This window comes from Coregonus lavaretus, assembly GCF_964263955.1.
Source record: "Coregonus lavaretus genome assembly, contig: HAP1_SCAFFOLD_683, whole genome shotgun sequence".
In the NCBI taxonomy this organism is placed as follows: Eukaryota; Metazoa; Chordata; class Actinopteri; order Salmoniformes; family Salmonidae; genus Coregonus; species Coregonus lavaretus.
Window position 1 is genome coordinate 190,917 of NW_028156443.1, and position 26,724 is coordinate 217,640.

Genomic DNA, 26,724 nt, shown 5'->3' on the forward strand with positions numbered 1-26,724 from the left:
CCTGAACACTCCCCAGTCTGTTCTCCACTACCCTGAACACTCCTCAGTCTGTTCTCTACTACCCTGAACACTCCCCAGTCTGTTCTCTACTACCCTGAACACTCCCCAGTCTGTTCTCCACTACCCTGAACACTCCCCAGTCTGTTCTCCACTACCCTGAACACTCCTCAGTCTGTTCTCTACTACCCTGAACACTACCCAGTCTGTTCTCTACTACCCTGAACACTCCTCAGTCTGTTCTCTACTACCCTGAACACTCCCCAGTCTGTTATTTACTACCCTGAACACTCCCCAGTCTGTTCTCTACTACCCTGAACACTCCCCAGTCTGTACTCTACTACCCTGAACACTCCCCAGTCTGTTCTCCACTACCCTGAACACTCCCCAGTCTGTTCTCCACTACCCTGAACACTCCCCAGTCTGTTCTCCACTACCCTGAACACTCCCCAGTCTGTTCTCCACTTCTCTGAACACTCCCCAGTCTGTTATTTACTACCCTGAACACTCCCCAGTCTGTTCTCTACTACCCTGAACACTCCCCAGTATGTTCTCCACTACCCTGAACACTCCCCAGTCTGTTCTCCACTTCTCTGAACACTCCCCAGTCTGTTATTTACTACCCTGAACACTCCCCCGTCTGTTCTCTACTACCCTGAACACTCCCCAATCTGTTCTCCACTTCCCTGAACACTCCCCAGTCTGTTATCCACTACCCTGAACCATCCCCAGTCTGTTCTCCACTACCCTGAACACTCCCCCGTCTGTTCTCTACTACCCTGAACACTCCCCAGTCTGTTCTCCACTACCCTGAACACTCCCCAGTCTGTTCTCCACTACCCTGAACACTCCCCAGTCTGTTCTCCACTACCCTGAACACTCCCCAGTCTGTTCTCCACTACCCTGAATACTACCCAGTCTGTTCTCTACTACCCTGAACACTCCCCAGTCTGTTCTCTACTACCCTGAACACTCCCCAGTCTGTTCTCCACTACCCTGAACACTCCCCAGTCTGTTCTCCACTACCCTGAACACTCCCCAGTCTGTTCTCTACTACCCTGAACACTCCCCAGTCTGTTCTCTACTACCCTGAACACTCCCCAGTCTGTTCTCCACTACCCTGAACACTCCCAAGGCTGTTCTCCAATACCCTGAACACTCCCCAGTCTGTTCTCCACTACCCTGAACACTCCCCAGTCTGTTCTCCACTACCCTGAACACTCCCCAGTCTGTTCTATACTACCCTGAACACTCCCCAGTCTGTTCTCTACTACCCTGAACACTCCCCAGTCTGTTCTCTACTACTCTGAACACTCCCCAGTCTGTTCTCCACTACCCTGAACACTCCCCAGTCTGTTCTCTACTACCCTGAACACTCCCCAGTCTGTTCTCTACTACCCTGAACACTCCCCAGTCTGTTCTCTACTACCCTGAACACTCCCCAGTCTGTTCTCCACTACCCTGAACACTCCCCAGTCTGTTCTCCACTACCCTGAACACTCCCCAATCTGTTCTCCACTTCCCTGAACACTCCCCAGTCTGTTATCCACTACCCTGAACACTCCCCAGTCTGTTCTCTACTACCCTGAACACTCCCAAGGCTGTTCTCTACTACCCTGAACACTCCCCAGTCTGTTCTCCACTACCCTGAACACTCCCCAGTCTGTTCTCCACTACCCTGAACACTCCCCAGGCTGTTCTCCACTACCCTGAACACTCCCCAGGCTGTTCTCTACTACCCTGAACACTCCCCCGTCTGTTCTCTACTACTCTGAACACTCCCCAGTCTGTTCTCCACTACCCTGAACACTCCCCAGTCTGTTCTCCACTACCCTGAACACTCCCCAGTCTGTTCTCCACTACCCTGAACACTCCCCAGTCTGTTCTCTACTACCCTGTACGCTCCCCAGTCTGTTCTCCACTACCCTGAACACTCCCCAGTCTGTTCTCCACTACCCTGAACACTCCCCAGTCTGTTCTCCACTACCCTGAACACTCCTCAGTCTGTTCTCCACTACCCTGAACACTCCCCAGTCTGTTCTCCACTACCCTGAACACTCCCCAGTCTGTTCTCTACTACCCTGAACACTCCCCAGTCTGTTCTCCACTACCCTGAACACTCCCCAGTCTGTTCTCCACTACCCTGAACACTCCTCAGTCTGTTCTCTACTACCCTGAACACTCCCCAGTCTGTTCTCTACTACCCTGAACACTCCCCAGTCTGTTCTCCACTACCCTGAACACTCCCCAGTCTGTTCTCCACTACCCTGAATACTACCCAGTATGTTCTCTACTACCCTGAACACTCCCCAGTCTGTTCTCTACTACCCTGAACACTCCACAGTGTGTTCTCCACTACCCTGAACACTCCCCAGTCTGTTATTTACTACCCTGAACACTCCCCAGTCTGTTCTCTACAACCCTGAACACTCCCCAGTCTGTTCTCCACTACCCTGAACACTCCCCAGTCTGTTCTCTACTACCCTGAACACTCCCCAGTCTGTTCTCCACTACCCTGAACACTCCCAAGGCTGTTCTCCACTACCCTGAACACTCCCCAGTCTGTTCTCCACTACCCTGAACACTCCCCCGTCTGTTCTCTACTACCCTGTACAATCCCCAGTCTGTTCTCCACTACCCTGAACACTCCCCAGTCTGTTCTCCACTACCCTGAACACTCCCCAGTCTGTTCTCCACTACCCTGAACACTCCTCAGTCTGTTCTCCACTACCCTGAACACTCCCCAGTCTGTTCTCCACTACCCTGAACACTCCCCAGTCTGTTCTCCACTACCCTGAACACTCCCCAGTCTGTTCTCCACTACCCTGAACACTCCCCAGTCTGTTCTCCACTACCCTGAACACTCCCCAGTCTGTTCTCCACTACCCTGAACACTCCTCAGTCTGTTCTCTACTACCCTGAACACTACCCAGTCTGTTCTCTACTACACTGAACACTCCTCAGTCTGTTCTCTACTACCCTGAACACTCCCCAGTCTGTTATTTACTACCCTGAACACTCCCCAGTCTGTTCTCTACTACCCTGAACACTCCCCAGTCTGTTCTCTACTACCCTGAACACTCCCCAGTCTGTTCTCCACTACCCTGAACACTCCCCAGTCTGTTCTCCACTACCCTGAACACTCCCCAGTCTGTTCTCCACTACCCTGAACACTCCCCAGTCTGTTCTCCACTTCTCTGAACACTCCCCAGTCTGTTATTTACTACCCTGAACACTCCCCAGTCTGTTCTCTACTACCCTGAACACTCCCCAGTCTGTTCTCCACTACCCTGAACACTCCCCAGTCTGTTCTCCACTTCTCTGAACACTCCCCAGTCTGTTATTTACTACCCTGAACACTCCCCCGTCTGTTCTCTACTACCCTGAACACTCCCCAATCTGTTCTCCACTTCCCTGAACACTCCCCAGTCTGTTATCCACTACCCTGAACACTCCCCAGTCTGTTCCCCACTACCCTGAACACTCCCCCGTCTGTTCTCTACTACCCTGAACACTCCCCAGTCTGTTCTCCACTACCCTGAACACTCCCCAGTCTGTTCTCCACTACCCTGAACACTCCCCAGTCTGTTCTCCACTACCCTGAACACTCCCCAGTCTGTTCTCCACTACCCTGAACACTCCCCAGTCTGTTCTCTACTACCCTGAACACTCCCCAGTCTGTTCTCTACTACCCTGAACACTCCCCAGGCTGTTCTCCACTTCTCTGAACACTCCCCAGTCTGTTCTCGACTACCCTGAACACTCCCCAGTCTGTTTTTTACTAACCTGAATACTCCCCAGGCTGTTCTCTACTACCCTGAACACTCCCCAGTCTGTTCTCTACTACCCTGAACACTCCCAGGCTGTTCTCTACTACCCTGAACACTCCCCGGGCTGTTATCCACTACCCTGAACACTCCCCAGGCTGTTATCCACTACCCTGAACACTCCCCAGTCTGTTCTCCACTACCCTGAACACTCCCCAGTCTGTTCTCCACTACCCTGAACACTCCCCAGTCTGTTCTCGACTACCCTGAACACTCCCCAGTCTGTTTTTTACTAACCTGAATACTCCCCAGGCTGTTCTCTACTACCCTGAACACTCCCCAGTCTGTTCTCTACTACCCTGAACACTCCCAGGCTGTTCTCTACTACCCTGAACACTCCCCGGGCTGTTATCCACTACCCTGAACACTCCCCGGGCTGTTATCCACTACCCTGAACACTCCCCGGGCTGTTATCCACTACCCTGAACGCTCCCCAGTCTGTTCTCTACTACCCTGAACACTCCCCAGTCTGTTCTCCACTTCCCTGAACACTCCCCAGTCTGTTCTCTACTACCCTGAACACTCCCCAGGCTGTTATCCACTTCTCTGAACACTCCCCAGTCTGTTCTTTACTACCCTGAACAGTCCCCAGTCTGTTCTCTACTACCCTGAACACTCCCCAGTCTGTTCTCCACTACCCTGAATACTACCCAGTCTGTTCTCCACTACCCTGAACACTCCCCAGTCTGTTCTCCAATACCCTGAACACTCCCCAGTCTGTTCTCCACTACCCTGAACACTCCCCAGTCTGTTCTCGACTACCCTGAACACTCCCCAGTCTGTTCTCTACTACCCTGAACACTCCCCAGTCTGTTCTCCAATACCTTGAACACTCCCCAGTCTGTTCTCCACTACCCTGAACACTACCCAGTCTGTTCTCCACTACCCTGAACACTACCCAGTCTGTTCTCCACTACCCTGAACACCCCCAGTCTATTCTCCACTACCCTGAACACTCCCCAGTCTGTTCTCCACTACCCTGAACACTCCCCAGTCTGTTCTCTACTACCCTGAATACTCCCCAGTCTGTTCTCTACTACCCTGAACACTCCCCAGTCTGTTCTCTACTACCCTGAACACTCCCCAGTCTGTTCTCCAATACCTTGAACACTCCCCAGTCTGTTCTCCACTACCCTGAACACTACCCAGGCTGTTCTCCACTACCCTGAACACTCCCCAGTCTGTTCTCTACTACCCTGAACACTCCCCAGTCTGTTCTCCACTACCCTGAACACTCCCCCGTCTGTTCTCTACTACCCTGAACACTCCCCAGGCTGTTCTCCACTACCCTGAACACTCCCCAGTCTGTTCTCCACTACCCTGAACACTCCCCAGTCTGTTCTCCACTACCCTGAACAATCCCCAGTCTGTTCTCCACTACCCTGAACACTCCCCAGTCTGTTCTCTACTACCCTGAACACTACCCAGTCTGTTCTCCACTACCCTGAACACTACCCAGTCTGTTCTCCACTACCCTGAACACCCCCAGTCTATTCTCCACTTCTCTGAACACTCCCCAGTCTGTTATTTATTAACCTGAACACTCCGCAGTCTGTTCTTTACTACCCTGAACACTCCCCAGTCTGTTCTCTACTACCCTGAACACTCCCCAGTCTGTTCTCTACTACCCTGAACACTCCCCAGTCTGTTCTCCACTACCCTGAACACTCCCCAGTCTGTTCTCCACTACCCTGAACACTCCTCAGTCTGTTCTCTACTACCCTGAACACTACCCAGTCTGTTCTCTACTACACTGAACACTCCTCAGTCTGTTCTCTACTACCCTGAACACTCCCCAGTCTGTTATTTACTACCCTGAACACTCCCCAGTCTGTTCTCTACTACCCTGAACACTCCCCAGTCTGTTCTCTACTACCCTGAACACTCCCCAGTCTGTTCTCCACTACCCTGAACACTCCCCAGTCTGTTCTCCACTACCATGAACACTCCCCAGTCTGTCCTCCACTACCCTGAACACTCCCCAGTCTGTTCTCCACTTCTCTGAACACTCCCCAGTCTGTTATTTACTACCCTGAACACTCCCCAGTCTGTTCTCTACTACCCTGAACACTCCCCAGTCTGTTCTCTACTACCCTGAACACTCCCCAGTCTGTTCTCCACTACCCTGAACACTCCCCAGTCTGTTCTCCACTTCTCTGAACACTCCCCAGTCTGTTATTTACTACCCTGAACACTCCCCCGTCTGTTCTCTACTACCCTGAACACTCCCCAATCTGTTCTCCACTTCCCTGAACACTCCCCAGTCTGTTATCCACTACCCTGAACACTCCCCAGTCTGTTCCCCACTACCCTGAACACTCCCCCGTCTGTTCTCTACTACCCTGAACACTCCCCAGTCTGTTCTCCACTACCCTGAACACTCCCCAGTCTGTTCTCCACTACCCTGAACACTCCCCAGTCTGTTCTCCACTACCCTGAACACTCCCCAGTCTGTTCTCCACTACCCTGAACACTCCCCAGTCTGTTCTCTACTACCCTGAACACTCCCCAGTCTGTTCTCTACTACCCTGAACACTCCCCAGGCTGTTCTCCACTTCTCTGAACACTCCCCAGTCTGTTCTCGACTACCCTGAACACTCCCCAGTCTGTTTTTTACTAACCTGAATACTCCCCAGGCTGTTCTCTACTACCCTGAACACTCCCCAGTCTGTTCTCTACTACCCTGAACACTCCCCAGTCTGTTCTCTACTACCCTGAACACTCCCAGGCTGTTCTCTACTACCCTGAACACTCCCCAGTCTGTTCTCTACTACCCTGAACACTCCCAGGCTGTTCTCTACTACCCTGAACACTCCCCGGGCTGTTATCCACTACCCTGAACACTCCCCGGGCTGTTATCCACTACCCTGAACACTCCCCGGGCTGTTATCCACTACCCTGAACGCTCCCCAGTCTGTTCTCTACTACCCTGAACACTCCCCAGTCTGTTCTCCACTTCCCTGAACACTCCCCAGTCTGTTCTCTACTACCCTGAACACTCCCCAGGCTGTTATCCACTTCTCTGAACACTCCCCAGTCTGTTCTTTACTACCCTGAACAGTCCCCAGTCTGTTCTCTACTACCCTGAACACTCCCCAGTCTGTTCTCTACTACCCTGAACACTCCCAGGCTGTTCTCTACTACCCTGAACACTCCCCGGGCTGTTATCCACTACCCTGAACACTCCCCGGGCTGTTATCCACTACCCTGAACGCTCCCCAGTCTGTTCTCTACTACCCTGAACACTCCCCAGTCTGTTCTCCACTTCCCTGAACACTCCCCAGTCTGTTCTCTACTACCCTGAACACTCCCCAGGCTGTTATCCACTTCTCTGAACACTCCCCAGTCTGTTCTTTACTACCCTGAACAGTCCCCAGTCTGTTCTCTACTACCCTGAACACTCCCCAGTCTGTTCTCTACTACCCTGAACACTCCCCAGTCTGTTCTCCAATACCTTGAACACTCCCCAGTCTGTTCTCCACTACCCTGAACACTACCCAGGCTGTTCTCCACTACCCTGAACACTCCCCAGTCTGTTCTCTACTACCCTGAACACTCCCCAGTCTGTTCTCCACTACCCTGAACACTCCCCCGTCTGTTCTCTACTACCCTGAACACTCCCCAGGCTGTTCTCCACTACCCTGAACACTCCCCAGTCTGTTCTCCACTACCCTGAACACTCCCCAGTCTGTTCTCCACTACCCTGAACAATCCCCAGTCTGTTCTCCACTACCCTGAACACTCCCCAGTCTGTTCTCTACTACCCTGAACACTACCCAGTCTGTTCTCCACTACCCTGAACACTACCCAGTCTGTTCTCCACTACCCTGAACACCCCCAGTCTATTCTCCACTTCTCTGAACACTCCCCAGTCTGTTATTTATTAACCTGAACACTCCGCAGTCTGTTCTTTACTACCCTGAACACTCCCCAGTCTGTTCTCTACTACCCTGAACACTCCCCAGTCTGTTCTCTACTACCCTGAACACTCCCCAGTCTGTTCTCCACTACCCTGAACACTCCCCAGTCTGTTCTCCACTACCCTGAACACTCCTCAGTCTGTTCTCTACTACCCTGAACACTACCCAGTCTGTTCTCTACTACACTGAACACTCCTCAGTCTGTTCTCTACTACCCTGAACACTCCCCAGTCTGTTATTTACTACCCTGAACACTCCCCAGTCTGTTCTCCACTACCCTGAACACTCCCCAGTCTGTTCTCCACTACCCTGAACACTCCCCAGTCTGTCCTCCACTACCCTGAACACTCCCCAGTCTGTTCTCTCCTACCCTGAACACTCCCCAGTCTGTTCTCCAATACCCTGAACACTCCCCAGTCTGTTCTCCACTACCCTGAACACTCCCCAGTCTGTTCTCTACTACCCTGAACACTACCCAGTCTGTTCTCCACTACCCTGAACACTACCCAGTCTGTTCTCCACTACCCTGAACACCCCCAGTCTATTCTCCACTTCTCTGAACACTCCCCAGTCTGTTATTTATTAACCTGAACACTCCGCAGTCTGTTCTTTACTACCCTGAACACTCCCCAGTCTGTTCTCTACTACCCTGAACACTCCCCAGTCTGTTCTCCACTACCCTGAACACCCCCAGTCTATTCTCCACTTCTCTGAACACTCCCCAGTCTGTTATTTATTAACCTGAACACTCCGCAGTCTGTTCTTTACTACCCTGAACACTCCCCAGTCTGTTCTCTACTACCCTGAACACTCCCCAGTCTGTTCTCCACTTCTCTGAACACTCCCCAGTCTGTTATTTATTAACCTGAACACTCCGCAGTCTGTTCTTTACTACCCTGAACACTCCCCAGTCTGTTCTCTACTACCCTGAACACTCCCCAGTCTGTTCTCCACTACCCTGAACACTCCCCAGTCTGTTCTCCACTACTCTGAACACTCCCCAGTCTGTTCTCCACTACCCTGAACACTCCCCAGTCTGTTCTCCACTACCCTGAACACCCCCCAGTCTGTTCTCCACTACCCTGAACACTCCCCAGTCTGTTCTCTACTACCCTGAACACTCCCCAGTCTGTTCTCCACTACCCTGAACACTCCCCAGTCTGTTTCCACTACCCTGAATACTACCCAGGCTGTTCTCTCCTACCCTGAACACTCCCCAGTCTGTTCTCCACTACCCTGAACACTCCCCAATCTGTTCTCTACTACACTGAACACTCCCAGGCTGTTCTCTACTACCCTGAACACTCCCCAGTCTGTTCTCTCCTACCCTGAACACTCCCCAGTCTGTTCTCCAATACCCTGAACACTCCCCAGTCTGTTCTCCACTACCCTGAACACTCCCCAGTCTGTTCTCCACTACCCTGAACACTCCCCAGTCTGTTCTCTACTACCCTGAACACTCCCCAGGCTGTTCTCCACTTCCCTGAACACTCCCCAGGCTGTTCTCCACTTCTCTGAACACTCCCCAGTCTGTTATTTACTACCCTGAACACTCCCCAGTCTGTTCTCTACTACCCTGAACACTCCCCAGTCTGTTCTCCACTACCCTGAACACTCCCCAGTCTGTTCTCCACTACCCTGAACACTACCCAGTCTGTTCTCCACTACCCTGAACACTCCCCAGTCTGTTCTCCACTACCCTGAACACTCCCCAGTCTGTACTCCACTACCCTGAACACTCCCCAGTCTGTTCTCCACTACCCTGAACACTCCCCAGTCTGTTCTCCACTACCCTGAACACTCCCCAGTGTGTTCTCCACTACCCTGAACACTCCCCAGGCTGTTCTCCACTACCCTGAACACTACCCAGTCTGTTCTCCACTACCCTGAACACTCCCCAGTCTGTTCTCCACTACCCTGAACACTCCCCAGTCTCTTCTCCACTACCCTGAACACTACCCAGTCTGTTCTCCACTACCCTGAACACTCCCCAGTCTGTTCTCCACTACCCTGAACACTACCCAGTCTGTTCTACACTACCCTGAACACTCCCCAGTCTGTTCTCCACTACCCTGAACACTCCCCAGTCTGTTCTCTACTACCCTGAACACTACCCAGTCTGTTCTCGACTACCCTGAACACTCCCCAGGCTGTTCTCCACTTCTCTGAACACTCCCCAGTCTGTTCTCGACTACCCTGAACACTCCCCAGTCTGTTTTTTACTAACCTGAATACTCCCCAGGCTGTTCTCTACTACCCTGAACACTCCCCAGTCTGTTCTCTACTACCCTGAACACTCCCAGGCTGTTCTCTACTACCCTGAACACTCCCCGGGCTGTTATCCACTACCCTGAACACTCCCCGGGCTGTTATCCACTACCCTGAACACTCCCCGGGCTGTTATCCACTACCCTGAACGCTCCCCAGTCTGTTCTCTACTACCCTGAACACTCCCCAGTCTGTTCTCCACTACCCTGAACACTCCCCAGTCTGTTCTCCACTACCCTGAACACTCCCCAGTCTGTTCTCTACTACCCTGAACACTCCCCAGTCTGTTCTCTACTACCCTGAACACTCCCCAATCTGTTCTCTACTACACTGAACACTCCCAGGCTGTTCTCTACTACCCTGAACACTCCCCAGTCTGTTCTCTACTGCCCTGAACACTCCCCAGTCTGTTCTCTACTACCCTGAACACTCCCCAGTCTGTTCTCCACTTCCCTGAACACTCCCCAGTCTGTTCTCTACTACCCTGAACACTCCCCAGGCTGTTATCCACTTCTCTGAACACTCCCCAGTCTGTTCTTTACTACCCTGAACACTCCCCAGTCTGTTCTTTACTACCCTGAACAGTCCCCAGTCTGTTCTCTACTACCCTGAACACTCCCCAGTCTGTTCTCCACTACCCTGAATACTACCCAGTCTGTTCTCCACTACCCTGAACACTCCCCAGTCTGTTCTCCAATACCCTGAACACTCCCCAGTCTGTTCTCCACTACCCTGAACACTCCCCAGTCTGTTCTCGACTACCCTGAACACTCCCCAGTCTGTTCTCTACTACCCTGAACACTCCCCAGTCTGTTCTCTACTACCCTGAACACTCCCCAGTCTGTTCTCCAATACCTTGAACACTCCCCAGTCTGTTCTCCACTACCCTGAACCCTCCCCAGTCTGTTCTCTACTACCCTGAACACTCCCCAGTCTGTTCTCCAATACCTTGAACACTCCCCAGTCTGTTCTCCACTACCCTGAACACTCCCCAGTCTGTTCTCTACTACCCTGAACACTCCCCAGTCTGTTCTCCACTACCCTGAACACTCCCCCGTCTGTTCTCTACTACCCTGAACACTCCCCCGTCTGTTCTCTACTACCCTGAACACTCCCCAGGCTGTTCTCCACTACCCTGAACACTCCCCAGTCTGTTCTCCACTACCCTGAACACTCCCCAGTCTGTTCTCCAGTACCCTGAACACTCCACAGTCTGTTCTCCACTACCCTGAACACTCCCCAGTCTGTTCTCTACTACCCTGAACACTACCCAGTCTGTTCTCCACTACCCTGAACACTACCCAGTCTGTTCTCCACTACCCTGAACACCCCCAGTCTATTCTCCACTACCCTGAACACTCCCCAGTCTGTTCTCCACTACCCTGAACACTCCCCAGTCTGTTCTCTACTACCCTGAATACTCCCCAGTCTGTTCTCCACTACCCTGAACACTCCCCCGTCTGTTCTCCACTACCCTGAACACTCCCCCGTCTGTTATTTACTACCCTGAACACTCCCAAGTCTGTTCTCTACAACCCTGAACACTCCCCAGTCTGTTCTCCACTACCCTGAACACTCCCAGTGTGTTCTCCACTACCCTGAACACTCCCCAGTCTGTTATTTACTACCCTGAACACTCCCCAGTCTGTTCTCTACAACCCTGAACACTCCCCAGTCTGTTCTCCACTACCCTGAACACTCCCCAGTCTGTTCTCTACAACCCTGAACACTCCCCAGTCTGTTCTCCACTACCCTGAACACTCCCAAGGCTGTGCTCCACTACCCTGAACACTCCCCAGTCTGTTCTCCACTACCCTGAACACTCCCCCGTCTGTTCTCTACTACCCTGTACACTCCCCAGTCTGTTCTCCACTACCCTGAACACTCCCCAGTCTGTTCTCCACTACCCTGAACACTCCCCAGTCTGTTCTCCACTACCCTGAACACTCCTCAGTCTGTTCTCCACTACCCTGAACACTCCCCAGTCTGTTCTCCACTACCCTGAACACTCCCCAGTCTGTTCTCTACTACCCTGAACACTCCCCAGTCTGTTCTCTCCTACCCTGAACACTCCCCAGTCTGTTCTCCAATACCCTGAACACTCCCCAGTCTGTTCTCCACTACCCTGAACACTCCCCAGTCTGTTCTCCACTACCCTGAACACTCCCCAGTCTGTTCTCTACTACCCTGAACACTCCCCAGGCTGTTCTCCACTTCCCTGAACACTCCCCAGGCTGTTCTCCACTTCTCTGAACACTCCCCAGTCTGTTATTTACTACCCTGAACACTCCCCAGTCTGTTCTCTACTACCCTGAACACTCCCCAGTCTGTTCTCCACTACCCTGAACACTCCCCAGTCTGTTCTCCACTACCCTGAACACTACCCAGTCTGTTCTCCACTACCCTGAACACTCCCCAGTCTGTTCTCCACTACCCTGAACACTCCCCAGTCTGTACTCCACTACCCTGAACACTCCCCAGTCTGTTCTCCACTACCCTGAACACTCCCCAGTCTGTTCTCCACTACCCTGAACACTCCCCAGTGTGTTCTCCACTACCCTGAACACTCCCCAGGCTGTTCTCCACTACCCTGAACACTACCCAGTCTGTTCTCCACTACCCTGAACACTCCCCAGTCTGTTCTCCACTACCCTGAACACTCCCCAGTCTCTTCTCCACTACCCTGAACACTACCCAGTCTGTTCTCCACTACCCTGAACACTCCCCAGTCTGTTCTCCACTACCCTGAACACTACCCAGTCTGTTCTACACTACCCTGAACACTCCCCAGTCTGTTCTCCACTACCCTGAACACTCCCCAGTCTGTTCTCTACTACCCTGAACACTACCCAGTCTGTTCTCGACTACCCTGAACACTCCCCAGGCTGTTCTCCACTTCTCTGAACACTCCCCAGTCTGTTCTCGACTACCCTGAACACTCCCCAGTCTGTTTTTTACTAACCTGAATACTCCCCAGGCTGTTCTCTACTACCCTGAACACTCCCCAGTCTGTTCTCTACTACCCTGAACACTCCCAGGCTGTTCTCTACTACCCTGAACACTCCCCGGGCTGTTATCCACTACCCTGAACACTCCCCGGGCTGTTATCCACTACCCTGAACACTCCCCGGGCTGTTATCCACTACCCTGAACGCTCCCCAGTCTGTTCTCTACTACCCTGAACACTCCCCAGTCTGTTCTCCACTACCCTGAACACTCCCCAGTCTGTTCTCCACTACCCTGAACACTCCCCAGTCTGTTCTCTACTACCCTGAACACTCCCCAGTCTGTTCTCTACTACCCTGAACACTCCCCAATCTGTTCTCTACTACACTGAACACTCCCAGGCTGTTCTCTACTACCCTGAACACTCCCCAGTCTGTTCTCTACTGCCCTGAACACTCCCCAGTCTGTTCTCTACTACCCTGAACACTCCCCAGTCTGTTCTCCACTTCCCTGAACACTCCCCAGTCTGTTCTCTACTACCCTGAACACTCCCCAGGCTGTTATCCACTTCTCTGAACACTCCCCAGTCTGTTCTTTACTACCCTGAACACTCCCCAGTCTGTTCTTTACTACCCTGAACAGTCCCCAGTCTGTTCTCTACTACCCTGAACACTCCCCAGTCTGTTCTCCACTACCCTGAATACTACCCAGTCTGTTCTCCACTACCCTGAACACTCCCCAGTCTGTTCTCCAATACCCTGAACACTCCCCAGTCTGTTCTCCACTACCCTGAACACTCCCCAGTCTGTTCTCGACTACCCTGAACACTCCCCAGTCTGTTCTCTACTACCCTGAACACTCCCCAGTCTGTTCTCTACTACCCTGAACACTCCCCAGTCTGTTCTCCAATACCTTGAACACTCCCCAGTCTGTTCTCCACTACCCTGAACCCTCCCCAGTCTGTTCTCTACTACCCTGAACACTCCCCAGTCTGTTCTCCAATACCTTGAACACTCCCCAGTCTGTTCTCCACTACCCTGAACACTCCCCAGTCTGTTCTCTACTACCCTGAACACTCCCCAGTCTGTTCTCCACTACCCTGAACACTCCCCCGTCTGTTCTCTACTACCCTGAACACTCCCCCGTCTGTTCTCTACTACCCTGAACACTCCCCAGGCTGTTCTCCACTACCCTGAACACTCCCCAGTCTGTTCTCCACTACCCTGAACACTCCCCAGTCTGTTCTCCAGTACCCTGAACACTCCACAGTCTGTTCTCCACTACCCTGAACACTCCCCAGTCTGTTCTCTACTACCCTGAACACTACCCAGTCTGTTCTCCACTACCCTGAACACTACCCAGTCTGTTCTCCACTACCCTGAACACCCCCAGTCTATTCTCCACTACCCTGAACACTCCCCAGTCTGTTCTCCACTACCCTGAACACTCCCCAGTCTGTTCTCTACTACCCTGAATACTCCCCAGTCTGTTCTCCACTACCCTGAACACTCCCCCGTCTGTTCTCCACTACCCTGAACACTCCCCCGTCTGTTATTTACTACCCTGAACACTCCCAAGTCTGTTCTCTACAACCCTGAACACTCCCCAGTCTGTTCTCCACTACCCTGAACACTCCCAGTGTGTTCTCCACTACCCTGAACACTCCCCAGTCTGTTATTTACTACCCTGAACACTCCCCAGTCTGTTCTCTACAACCCTGAACACTCCCCAGTCTGTTCTCCACTACCCTGAACACTCCCCAGTCTGTTCTCTACAACCCTGAACACTCCCCAGTCTGTTCTCCACTACCCTGAACACTCCCAAGGCTGTGCTCCACTACCCTGAACACTCCCCAGTCTGTTCTCCACTACCCTGAACACTCCCCCGTCTGTTCTCTACTACCCTGTACACTCCCCAGTCTGTTCTCCACTACCCTGAACACTCCCCAGTCTGTTCTCCACTACCCTGAACACTCCCCAGTCTGTTCTCCACTACCCTGAACACTCCTCAGTCTGTTCTCCACTACCCTGAACACTCCCCAGTCTGTTCTCCACTACCCTGAACACTCCCCAGTCTGTTCTCCACTACCCTGAACACTCCCCAGTCTGTTCTCCACTACCCTGAACACTCCCCAGTCTGTTCTCCACTACCCTGAACACTCCTCAGTCTGTTCTCTACTACCCTGAACACTCCCCAGTCTGTTCTCTACTACCCTGAACACTCCCCAGTCTGTTCTCCACTACCCTGAACACTCCCCAGTCTGTTCTCCACTACCCTGAACACTCCTCAGTCTGTTCTCTACTACCCTGAACAATACCCAGTCTGTTCTCTACTACCCTGAACACTCCTCAGTCTGTTCTCTACTACCCTGAACACTCCCCAGTCTGTTATTTACTACCCTGAACACTCCCCAGTCTGTTCTCTACTACCCTGAACACTCCCCTGGCTGTTCTCCACTACCCTGAACACTCCCCAGTCTGTTATTTACTACCCTGAACACTCCCCAGTCTGTTCTCTACAACCCTGAACACTCCCCAGTCTGTTCTCCACTACCCTGAACACTCCCCAGTCTGTTCTCTACTACCCTGAAAACTCCCCAGTCTGTTCTCCACTACCCTGAACACTCCCAAGGCTGTGCTCCACTACCCTGAACACTCCCCAGTCTGTTCTCCACTACCCTGAACACTCCCCCGTCTGTTCTCTACTACCCTGAACACTCCCCCGTCTGTTCTCTACTACCCTGTACACTCCCCAGTCTGTTCTCCACTACCCTGAACACTCCCCATTCTGTTCTCCACTACCCTGAACACTCCCCAGTCTGTTCTCCACTACCCTGAACACTCCTTAGTCTGTTCTCCACTACCCTGAACACTCCCCAGTCTGTTCTCCACTACCCTGAACACTCCCCAGTCTGTTCTCCACTACCCTGAACACTCCCCAGTCTGTTCTCCACTACCCTGAACACTCCTCAGTCTGTTCTCTACTACCCTGAACACTCCCCAGTCTGTTCTCTACTACCCTGAACACTCCCCAGTCTGTTCTCCACTACCCTGAACACTCCTCAGTCTGTTCTCTACTACCCTGAACACTACCCAGTCTGTTCTCTACTACCCTGAACACTCCTCAGTCTGTTCTCTACTACCCTGAACACTCCCCAGTCTGTTATTTACTACCCTGAACACTCCCCAGTCTGTTCTCTACTACCCTGAACACTCCCCAGTCTGTACTCTACTACCCTGAACACTCCCCAGTCTGTTCTCCACTACCCTGAACACTCCCCAGTCTGTTCTCCACTACCCTGAACACTCCCCAGTCTGTTCTCCACTACCCTGAACACTCCCCAGTCTGTTCTCCACTTCTCTGAACACTCCCCAGTCTGTTATTTACTACCCTGAACACTCCCCAGTCTGTTCTCTACTACCCTGAACACTCCCCAGTCTGTTCTCCACTACCCTGAACACTCCCCAGTCTGTTCTCCACTTCTCTGAACACTCCCCAGTCTGTTATTTACTACCCTGAACACTCCCCCGTCTGTTCTCTACTACCCTGAACACTCCCCAATCTGTTCTCCACTTCCCTGAACACTCCCCAGTCTGTTATCCACTACCCTGAACCATCCCCAGTCTGTTCTCCACTACCCTGAACACTCCCCCGTCTGTTCTCTACTACCCTGAACACTCCCCAGTCTGTTCTCCACTACCCTGAACACTCCCCAGTCTGTTCTCCACTACCCTGAACACTCCCCAGTCTGTTCTCCACTACCCTGAACACTCCCCAGTCTGTTCTCCACTACCCTGAATACTACCCAGTCTGTTCTCTACTACCCTGAACACTCCCCAGTCTGTTCTCTACTACCCTGAACACTCCCCAGTCTGTTCTCCACTACCCTGAACACTCCCCAGTCTGTTCTCCACTACCCTGAACACTCCCCAGTCTGTTCTCTACTACCCTGAACACTCCCCAGTCTGTTCTCTACTACCCTGAACACTCCCCAGTCTGTTCTCCACTACCCTGAACACTCCCAAGGCTGTTCTCCAATACCCTGAACACTCCCCAGTCTGTTCTCCACTACCCTGAACACTCCCCAGTCTGTTCTCCACTACCCTGAACACTCCCCAGTCTGTTCTATACTACCCTGAACACTCCCCAGTCTGTTCTCTACTACCCTGAACACTCCCCAGTCTGTTCTCTACTACTCTGAACACTCCCCAGTCTGTTCTCCACTACCCTGAACACTCCCCAGTCTGTTCTCTACTACCCTGAACACTCCCCAGTCTGTTCTCTACTACCCTGAACACTCCCCAGTCTGTTCTCTACTACCCTGAACACTCCCCAGTCTGTTCTCCACTACCCTGAACACTCCCCAGTCTGTTCTCCACTACCCTGAACACTCCCCAATCTGTTCTCCACTTCCCTGAACACTCCCCAGTCTGTTATCCACTACCCTGAACACTCCCCAGTCTGTTCTCTACTACCCTGAACACTCCCAAGGCTGTTCTCTACTACCCTGAACACTCCCCAGTCTGTTCTCCACTACCCTGAACACTCCCCAGTCTGTTCTCCACTACCCTGAACACTCCCCAGGCTGTTCTCCACTACCCTGAACACTCCCCAGGCTGTTCTCTACTACCCTGAACACTCCCCCGTCTGTTCTCTACTACTCTGAACAATCCCCAGTCTGTTCTCCACTACCCTGAACACTCCCCAGTCTGTTCTCCACTACCCTGAACACTCCCCAGTCTGTTCTCCACTACCCTGAACACTCCCCAGTCTGTTCTCCACTACCCTGAACACTCCCCAGTCTGTTCTCCACTACCCTGAATACTACCCAGTCTGTTCTCTACTACCCTGAACACTCCCCAGTCTGTTCTCTACTACCCTGAACACTCCACAGTGTGTTCTCCACTACCCTGAACACTCCCCAGTCTGTTATTTACTACCCTGAACACTCCCCAGTCTGTTCTCTACAACCCCGAACACTCCCCAGTCTGTTCTCCACTACCCTGAACACTCCCCAGTCTGTTCTCTACTACCCTGAACATCCCCAGTCTGTTCTCCACTACCCTGAACACTCCCAAGGCTGTTCTCCACTACCCTGAACACTCCCCAGTCTGTTCTCCACTACCCTGAACACTCCCCCGTCTGTTCTCTACTACCCTGTACACTCCCCAGTCTGTTCTCCACTACCCTGAACACTCCCCAGTCTGTTCTCCACTACCCTGAACACTCCCCAGTCTGTTCTCCACTACCCTGAACACTCCTCAGTCTGTTCTCCACTACCCTGAACACTCCCCAGTCTGTTCTCCACTACCCTGAACACTCCCCAGTCTGTTCTCCACTACCCTGAACACTCCCCAGTCTGTTCTCCACTACCCTGAACACTCCCCAGTCTGTTCTCCACTACCCTGAACACTCCTCAGTCTGTTCTATACTACCCTGAACACTCCCCAGTCTGTTCTCTACTACCCTGAACACTCCCCAGTCTGTTCTCCACTACCCTGAACACTCCCCAGTCTGTTCTCCACTACCCTGAACACTCCTCAGTATGTTCTCTACTACCCTGAACACTACCCAGTCTGTTCTCTACTACCCTGAACACTCCTCAGTCTGTTCTCTACTACCCTGAACACTCCCCAGTCTGTTATTTACTACCCTGAACACTCCCCAGTCTGTTCTCTACTACCCTGAACACTCCCCAGTCTGTTCTCTACTACCCTGAACACTCCCCAGTCTGTTCTCCACTACCCTTTACACTCCCCAGTCTGTTCTCCACTACCCTGAATACTACCCAGTCTGTTCTCCACTACCCTGAACACTCCCCAGTCTGTTCTCCACTACCCTGAACACTCCCCAGTCTGTTCTCCACTACCCTGAACACTCCCCAGTCTGTTCTCGACTACCCTGAACACTCCCCAGTCTGTTCTCGACTACCCTGAACACTCCCCAGTCTGTTCTCTACTACCCTGAACACTCCCCAGTCTGTTCTCTACTACCCTGAACACTCCCCAGTCTGTTCTCCAATACCTTGAACACTCCCCAGTCTGTTCTCCACTACCCTGAACACTACCCAGGCTGTTCTCCACTACCCTGAACACTCCCCAGTCTGTTCTCTACTACCCTGAACACTCCCCAGTCTGTTCTCCACCACCCTGAACACTCCCCCGTCTGTTCTCTACTACCCTGAACACTCCCCAGGCTGTTCTCCACTACCCTGAACACTCCCCAGTCTGTTATCCACTACCCTGAACACTCCCCAGTCTGTTCTCTACTACCCTGAACACTCCCCAGTCTGTTCTCCACTACCCTGAACACTCCCAAGGCTGTTCTCCACTACCCTGAACACTCCCCAGTCTGTTCTCCACTACCCTGAACACTCCCCCGTCTGTTCTCTACTACCCTGTACGCTCCCCAGTCTGTTCTCCACTACCCTGAACACTCCCCAGTCTGTTCTCCACTACCCTGAACACTCCCCAGTCTGTTCTCCACTACCCTGAACACTCCTCAGTCTGTTCTCCACTACCCTGAACACTCCCCAGTCTGTTCTCCACTACCCTGAACACTCCCCAGTCTGTTCTCTACTACCCTGAACACTCCCCAGTCTGTTCTCCACTACCCTGAACACTCCCCAGTCTGTTCTCCACTACCCTGAACACTCCTCAGTCTGTTCTCTACTACCCTGAACACTCCCCAGTCTGTTCTCTACTACCCTGAACACTCCCCAGTCTGTTCTCCACTACCCTGAACACTCCCCAGTCTGTTCTCCACTACCCTGAATACTACCCAGTCTGTTCTCTACTACCCTGAACACTCCCCAGTCTGTTCTCTACTACCCTGAACACTCCACAGTGTGTTCTCCACTACCCTGAACACTCCCCAGTCTGTTATTTACTACCCTGAACACTCCCCAGTCTGTTCTCTACAACCCTGAACACTCCCCAGTCTGTTCTCCACTACCCTGAACACTCCCCAGTCTGTTCTCTACTACCCTGAACACTCCCCAGTCTGTTCTCCACTACCCTGAACACTCCCAAGGCTGTTCTCCACTACCCTGAACACTCCCCAGTCTGTTCTCCACTACCCTGAACACTCCCCCGTCTGTTCTCTACTACCCTGTACAATCCCCAGTCTGTTCTCCACTACCCTGAACACTCCCCAGTCTGTTCTCCACTACCCTGAACACTCCCCAGTCTGTTCTCCACTACCCTGAACACTCCTCAGTCTGTTCTCCACTACCCTGAACACTCCCCAGTCTGTTCTCCACTACCCTGAACACTCCCCAGTCTGTTCTCCACTACCCTGAACACTCCCCAGTCTGTTCTCCACTACCCTGAACACTCCCCAGTCTGTTCTCCACTACCCTGAACACTCCTCAGTCTGTTCTCTACTACCCTGAACACTCCCCAGTCTGTTCTCTACTACCCTGAACACTCCCCAGTCTGTTCTCCACTACCCTGAACACTCCCCAGTCTGTTCTCCACTACCCTGAACACTCCTCAGTCTGTTCTCTACTACCCTGAACACTACCCAGTCTGTTCTCTACTACACTGAACACTCCTCAGTCTGTTCTCTACTACCCTGAACACTCCCCAGTCTGTTATTTACTACCCTGAACACTCCCCAGTCTGTTCTCTACTACCCTGAACACTCCCCAGTCTGTTCTCTACTACCCTGAACACTCCCCAGTCTGTTCTCCACTACCCTGAACACTCCCCAGTCTGTTCTCCACTACCCTGAACACTCCCCAGTCTGTTCTCCACTACCCTGAACACTCCCCAGTCTGTTCTCCACTTCTCTGAACACTCCCCAGTCTGTTATTTACTACCCTGAACACTCCCCAGTCTGTTCTCTACTACCCTGAACACTCCCCAGTCTGTTCTCCACTACCCTGAACACTCCCCAGTCTGTTCTCCACTTCTCTGAACACTCCCCAGTCTGTTATTTACTACCCTGAACACTCCCCCGTCTGTTCTCTACTACCCTGAACACTCCCCAATCTGTTCTCCACTTCCCTGAACACTCCCCAGTCTGTTATCCACTACCCTGAACACTCCCCAGTCTGTTCCCCACTACCCTGAACACTCCCCCGTCTGTTCTCTACTACCCTGAACACTCCCCAGTCTGTTCTCCACTACCCTGAACACTCCCCAGTCTGTTCTCCACTACCCTGAACACTCCCCAGTCTGTTCTCCACTACCCTGAACACTCCCCAGTCTGTTCTCCACTACCCTGAACACTCCCCAGTCTGTTCTCTACTACCCTGAACACTCCCCAGTCTGTTCTCTACTACCCTGAACACTCCCCAGGCTGTTCTCCACTTCTCTGAACACTCCCCAGTCTGTTCTCGACTACCCTGAACACTCCCCAGTCTGTTTTTTACTAACCTGAATACTCCCCAGGCTGTTCTCTACTACCCTGAACACTCCCCAGTCTGTTCTCTACTACCCTGAACACTCCCAGGCTGTTCTCTACTACCCTGAACACTCCCCGGGCTGTTATCCACTACCCTGAACACTCCCCAGGCTGTTATCCACTACCCTGAACACTCCCCAGTCTGTTCTCCACTACCCTGAACACTCCCCAGTCTGTTCTCCACTACCCTGAACACTCCCCAGTCTGTTCTCCACTACCCTGAACACTCCCCAGTCTGTTCTCCACTACCCTGAACACTCCCCAGTCTGTTCTCCACTACCCTGAACACTCCCCAGTCTGTTCTCCCATACCCTGAACACTCCCCAGTGTGTTCTTCACTACCCTGAACACTCCCCAGTCTGTTCTCTACTACCCTGAACACTCCCCAGTCTGTTCTCTACTACCCTGAACACTCCCCAGTCTGTTCTCCACTACCCTGAACACTCCCCAGTCTGTTCTCTACTACCCTGAACACTCCCCAGTCTGTTCTCTACTACCCTGAACACTCCCCAGTCTGTTCTCCACTACCCTGAACACTCCCCAGTCTGTTCTCCACTACCCTGAACACTCCCCAGTCTGTTCTCTACTACCCTGAACACTCCCCAGTCTGTTCTCCACTACCCTGAACACTCCCCAGTCTGTTATCTACTACCCTGAACACTCCCCAGTCTGTTCTCCACTACCCTGAACACTCCCCAGTCTGTTCTCCACTACCCTGAACACTCCCCAGTCTGTTCTCCAATACCCTGAACACTCCCCAGTCTGTTCTCTACTACCCTGAACACTCCCCAGTCTGTTCTCTACTACCCTGAACACTCCCCAGTCTGTTCTCTACTACCCTGAACACTCCCCAGTCTGTTCTCGACTACCCTGAACACTCCCCAGTCTGTTCTCCACTACCCTGAACACTCCCCAGTCTGTTCTCTACTACCCTGAACACTCCCCAGTCTGTTCTCCACTACCCTGAACACTCCCCAGTCTGTTCTCCACTACCCTGAACACTCCCCAGTCTGTTCTCCAATACCCTGAACACTCCCCAGTCTGTTCTCTACTACCCTGAACACTCCCCAGTCTGTTCTTTACAACCCTGAACACTCCCCAGTCTGTTCTGCACTACCCTGAACACTCCCCAGTCTGTTCTCTACTACCCTGAACACTCCCCAGTCTGTTCTCCACTACCCTGAACACTCCCCAGTCTGTTCTCCACTACCCTGAACACTCCCCAGTCTGTTCTCCAATACCCTGAACACTCCCCAGTCTGTTCTCCACTACCCTGAACACTCCCCAGTCTGTTCTCCACTACCCTGAACACTCCCCAGGCTGTTCTCCACTTCTCTGAACACTCCCCAGTCTGTTCTCTACTACCCTGAACACTCCCCAGTCTGTTCTCCACTACCCTGAACACTCCCCAGTCTGTTCTCCACTACCCTGAACACTCCCCAGTCTGTTCTCCACTACCCTGAACACTCCCCAGTCTGTTCTCCACTACCCTGAACACTCCCCAGTCTGTTCTCTACTACCCTGAACACTCCCCAGTCTGTTTTCCACTACCCTGAACACTCCCCAGTCTGTTCTCCACTACCCTGAACACTCCCCAGTATGTTCTCCACTACCCTGAACACTCCCCAGTCTGTTCTCTACTACCCTGAACACTCCCCAGTCTGTTCTCTACTACCCTGAACACTCCCCAGGCTGTTCTCTACTACCCTGAACACTCCCCAGTCTGTTCTCCAATACCCTGAACACTCCCCAGTCTGTTCTCCACTACCCTGAACACTCCCCAGTCTGTTCTCTACTACCCTGAACACTCCCCAGTCTGTTATCCACTACCCTGAACACTCCCCAGTCTGTTCTCTACTACCCTGAACACTCCCCAGGCTGTTCTCTACTACCCTGAACACTCCCCAGTCTGTTCTCCAATACCCTGAACACTCCCCAGTCTGTTCTCCACTACCCTGAACACTCCCCAGTCTGTTCTCTACTACCCTGAACACTCCCCAGTCTGTTCTCCACTACCCTGAACACTCCCCAGTCTGTTCTCTCCTACCCTGAACACTCCCCAGTCTGTTCTCTACTACCCTGAACACTCCCCAGTCTGTTCTCTACTACCCTGAACACTCCCCAGTCTGTTCTCCACTACCCTGAACACTCCCCAGTCTGTTCTCTACTACCCTTAACACTCCCCAGTGTGTTCTCCACTACCCTGAACACTCCCCAGTCTGTTCTCTACTACCCTGAACACTCCCCAGGCTGTTCTCCAATACCCTGAACACTCCCCAGTCTGTTCTCTACTACCCTGAACACTCCCCAGTCTCTTCTCCACTACCCTGAACACTCCCCTGTCTGTTCTCTACTACCCTGAACACTCCCAAGGCTGTTCTCCACTACCCTGAACACTCCCCAGTCTGTTCTCCACTACCCTGAACACTCCCCAGTCTGTTCTCTACTACCCTGAACACTCCCCAGTCTGTTCTCCACTACCCTGAACACTCCCCAGTATGTTCTCCACTACCCTGAACACTCCCCAGTCTGTTCTCTACTACCCTGAACACTCCCCAGTCTGTTCTCTACTACCCTGAACACTCCCCAGGCTGTTCTCTACTACCCTGAACACTCCCCAGTCTCTTCTCCACTACCCTGAACACTCCCCAGTCTGTTCTCCACTACCCTGAACACTCCCCAGTCTGTTCTCCAATACCCTGAACACTCCCCAGTCTGTTCTCTACTGCCCTGAACACTCCCCAGTCTGTTCTCCACTACCCTGAACACTCCCCAGTCTGTTCTCCACTACCCTGAACACTCCCCAGTCTGTTCTCCACTACCCTGAACACTCCCCAGTCTGTTCTCCACTACCCTGAACACTCCCCAGTCTGTTCTCCACTACCCTGAACACTCCCCAGTCTGTTCTCCACTACCCTGAACACTCCCCAGTCTGTTCTCCACTACCCTGAACACTCCCCAGTCTGTTCTCCACTACCCTGAACACTCCCCAGTCTGTTCTCTACTACCCTGAACACTCCCCAGTCTGTTCTCCACTAACCTGAACACTCCCCAGTCTGTTCTCCACTACCCTGAACACTCCCCAGTCTGTTCTCTACTACCCTGAACACTCCCCAGTCTCTTCTCCACTACCCTGAACACTCCCCAGTCTGTTCTCCACTACCCTGAACACTCCCAAGGCTGTTCTCCACTACCCTGAACACTCCCCAGTCTGTTCTCCACTACCCTGAACACTCCCCAGTCTGTTCTCCACTACCCTGAACACTCCCCAGTATGTTCTCCACTACCCTGAACACTCCCCAGTCTGTTCTCCACTACCCTGAACACTCCCCAGTCTGTTCTCCACTACCCTGAACACTCCCCAGTCTGTTCTCTACTACCCTGAACACTCCCCAGTCTGTTCTCCACTACCCTGAACACTCCCCAGTCTGTTCTCCACTACCCTGAACACTCCCCAGTATGTTCTCCACTACCCTGAACACTCCCCAGTCTGTTCTCTACTACCCTGAACACTCCCCAGGCTGTTCTCTACTACCCTGAACACTCCCCAGTCTGTTCTCCAATACCCTGAACACTCCCCAGTCTGTTCTCCACTACCCTGAACACTCCCCAGTCTGTTCTCTACTACCCTGAACACTCCCCAGTCTGTTCTCCACTACCCTGAACACTCCCCAGTCTGTTCTCCACTACCCTGAACACTCCCCAGTCTGTTCTCTCCTACCCTGAACACTCCCCAGTCTGTTCTCTACTACCCTGAACACTCCCCAGTCTGTTCTCTACTACCCTGAACACTCCCCAGTCTGTTCTCCACTACCCTGAACACTCCCCAGTCTGTTCTCTACTACCCTGAACACTCCCCAGTGTGTTCTCCACTACCCTGAACACTCCCCAGTCTGTTCTCTACTACCCTGAACACTCCCCAGGCTGTTCTCCAATACCCTGAACACTCCCCAGTCTGTTCTCCACTACCCTGAACACTCCCCAGTCTGTTCTCCACTACCCTGAACACTCCCCAGTCTGTTATCCACTACCCTGAACACTCCCCAGTCTGTTCTCCACTACCCTGAACACTCCCCAGTCTGTTCTCCACTACCCTGGACACTCCCCAGTCTGTTCTCTACTACCCTGGACACTCCCCAGTCTGTTCTCCACTACCCTGAACACTCCCCAGTCTGTTCTCCACTACCCTGAACACTCCCCAGTCTGTTCTCCACTACCCTGAACACTCCCCAGTCTGTTCTCCACTACCCTGGACACTCCCCAGTCTGTTCTCTACTACCCTGGACACTCCCCAGTCTGTTCTCCACTACCCTGAACACTCCCCAGTCTGTTCTCCACTACCCTGAACACTCCCCAGTCTGTTCTCTACTACCCTTAACACTCCCCAGTGTGTTCTCCACTACCCTGAACACTCCCCAGTCTGTTCTCCACTACCCTGAACACTCCCCAGTCTGTTCTTTACTACCCTGAACACTCCCCAGTCTGTTCTCCACTACCCTGAACACTCCCCAGTCTGTTCTCTACTACCCTGAACACTCCCCAGTCTGTTCTCCACTACCCTGAACACTCCCCAGTCTGTTCTCCACTACCCTGAACACTCCCCAGTCTGTTCTCCACTACCCTGAACACTCCCCAGTATGTTCTCCACTACCCTGAACACTCCCCAGTATGTTCTCCACTACCCTGAACACTCCCCAGTCTGTTCTCCACTACCCTGAACACTCCCCAGTATGTTCTCCACTACCCTGAACACTCCCCAGTCTGTTCTCCACTACCCTAGATCATGGTGAGTATTGTGTGTTTCACTTTTCTCCAGAAGTAGTTGTATGATGATATGGATGGTTAGGTTAGGATTAAGGTAGGGTAATGATGATATGGATGGTTAGGTTAGGATTAGGGTAGGGTAATGATAATATGGATGGTTCAGGTTAGGATTAGGGTAGGGTACACTGATTTTAGAAAGGTGGTATTGCGCTGTCACCCTGTTTTCATAAACACTGTTCAGGGAATTACCGTTTTTTACAATTACTTTGGCACTAATTTCAGAACCTTGACGTCATTTTTCAAAACTCTAGACACAAAACTCACAACCAATGATCAAAATGCAAATTTTTCAAAACTCTAACACTTTTTTCAATTGCTTGGATACAATACACATGAAACTAAGATCATTTGTTCATTTAACAAAAATCACCTGTTCAACATGACACAATTTAACATCAAAGTACTACTATTTCAAAAGACAATTCATACATTACATTTCAGATGAGTGTCTATTCATTTCATTACAATTATCCAACTATCAATTGATACAACTGCTCAAAATGATAAGTAACTGTTGCATTACTCTTAATGCA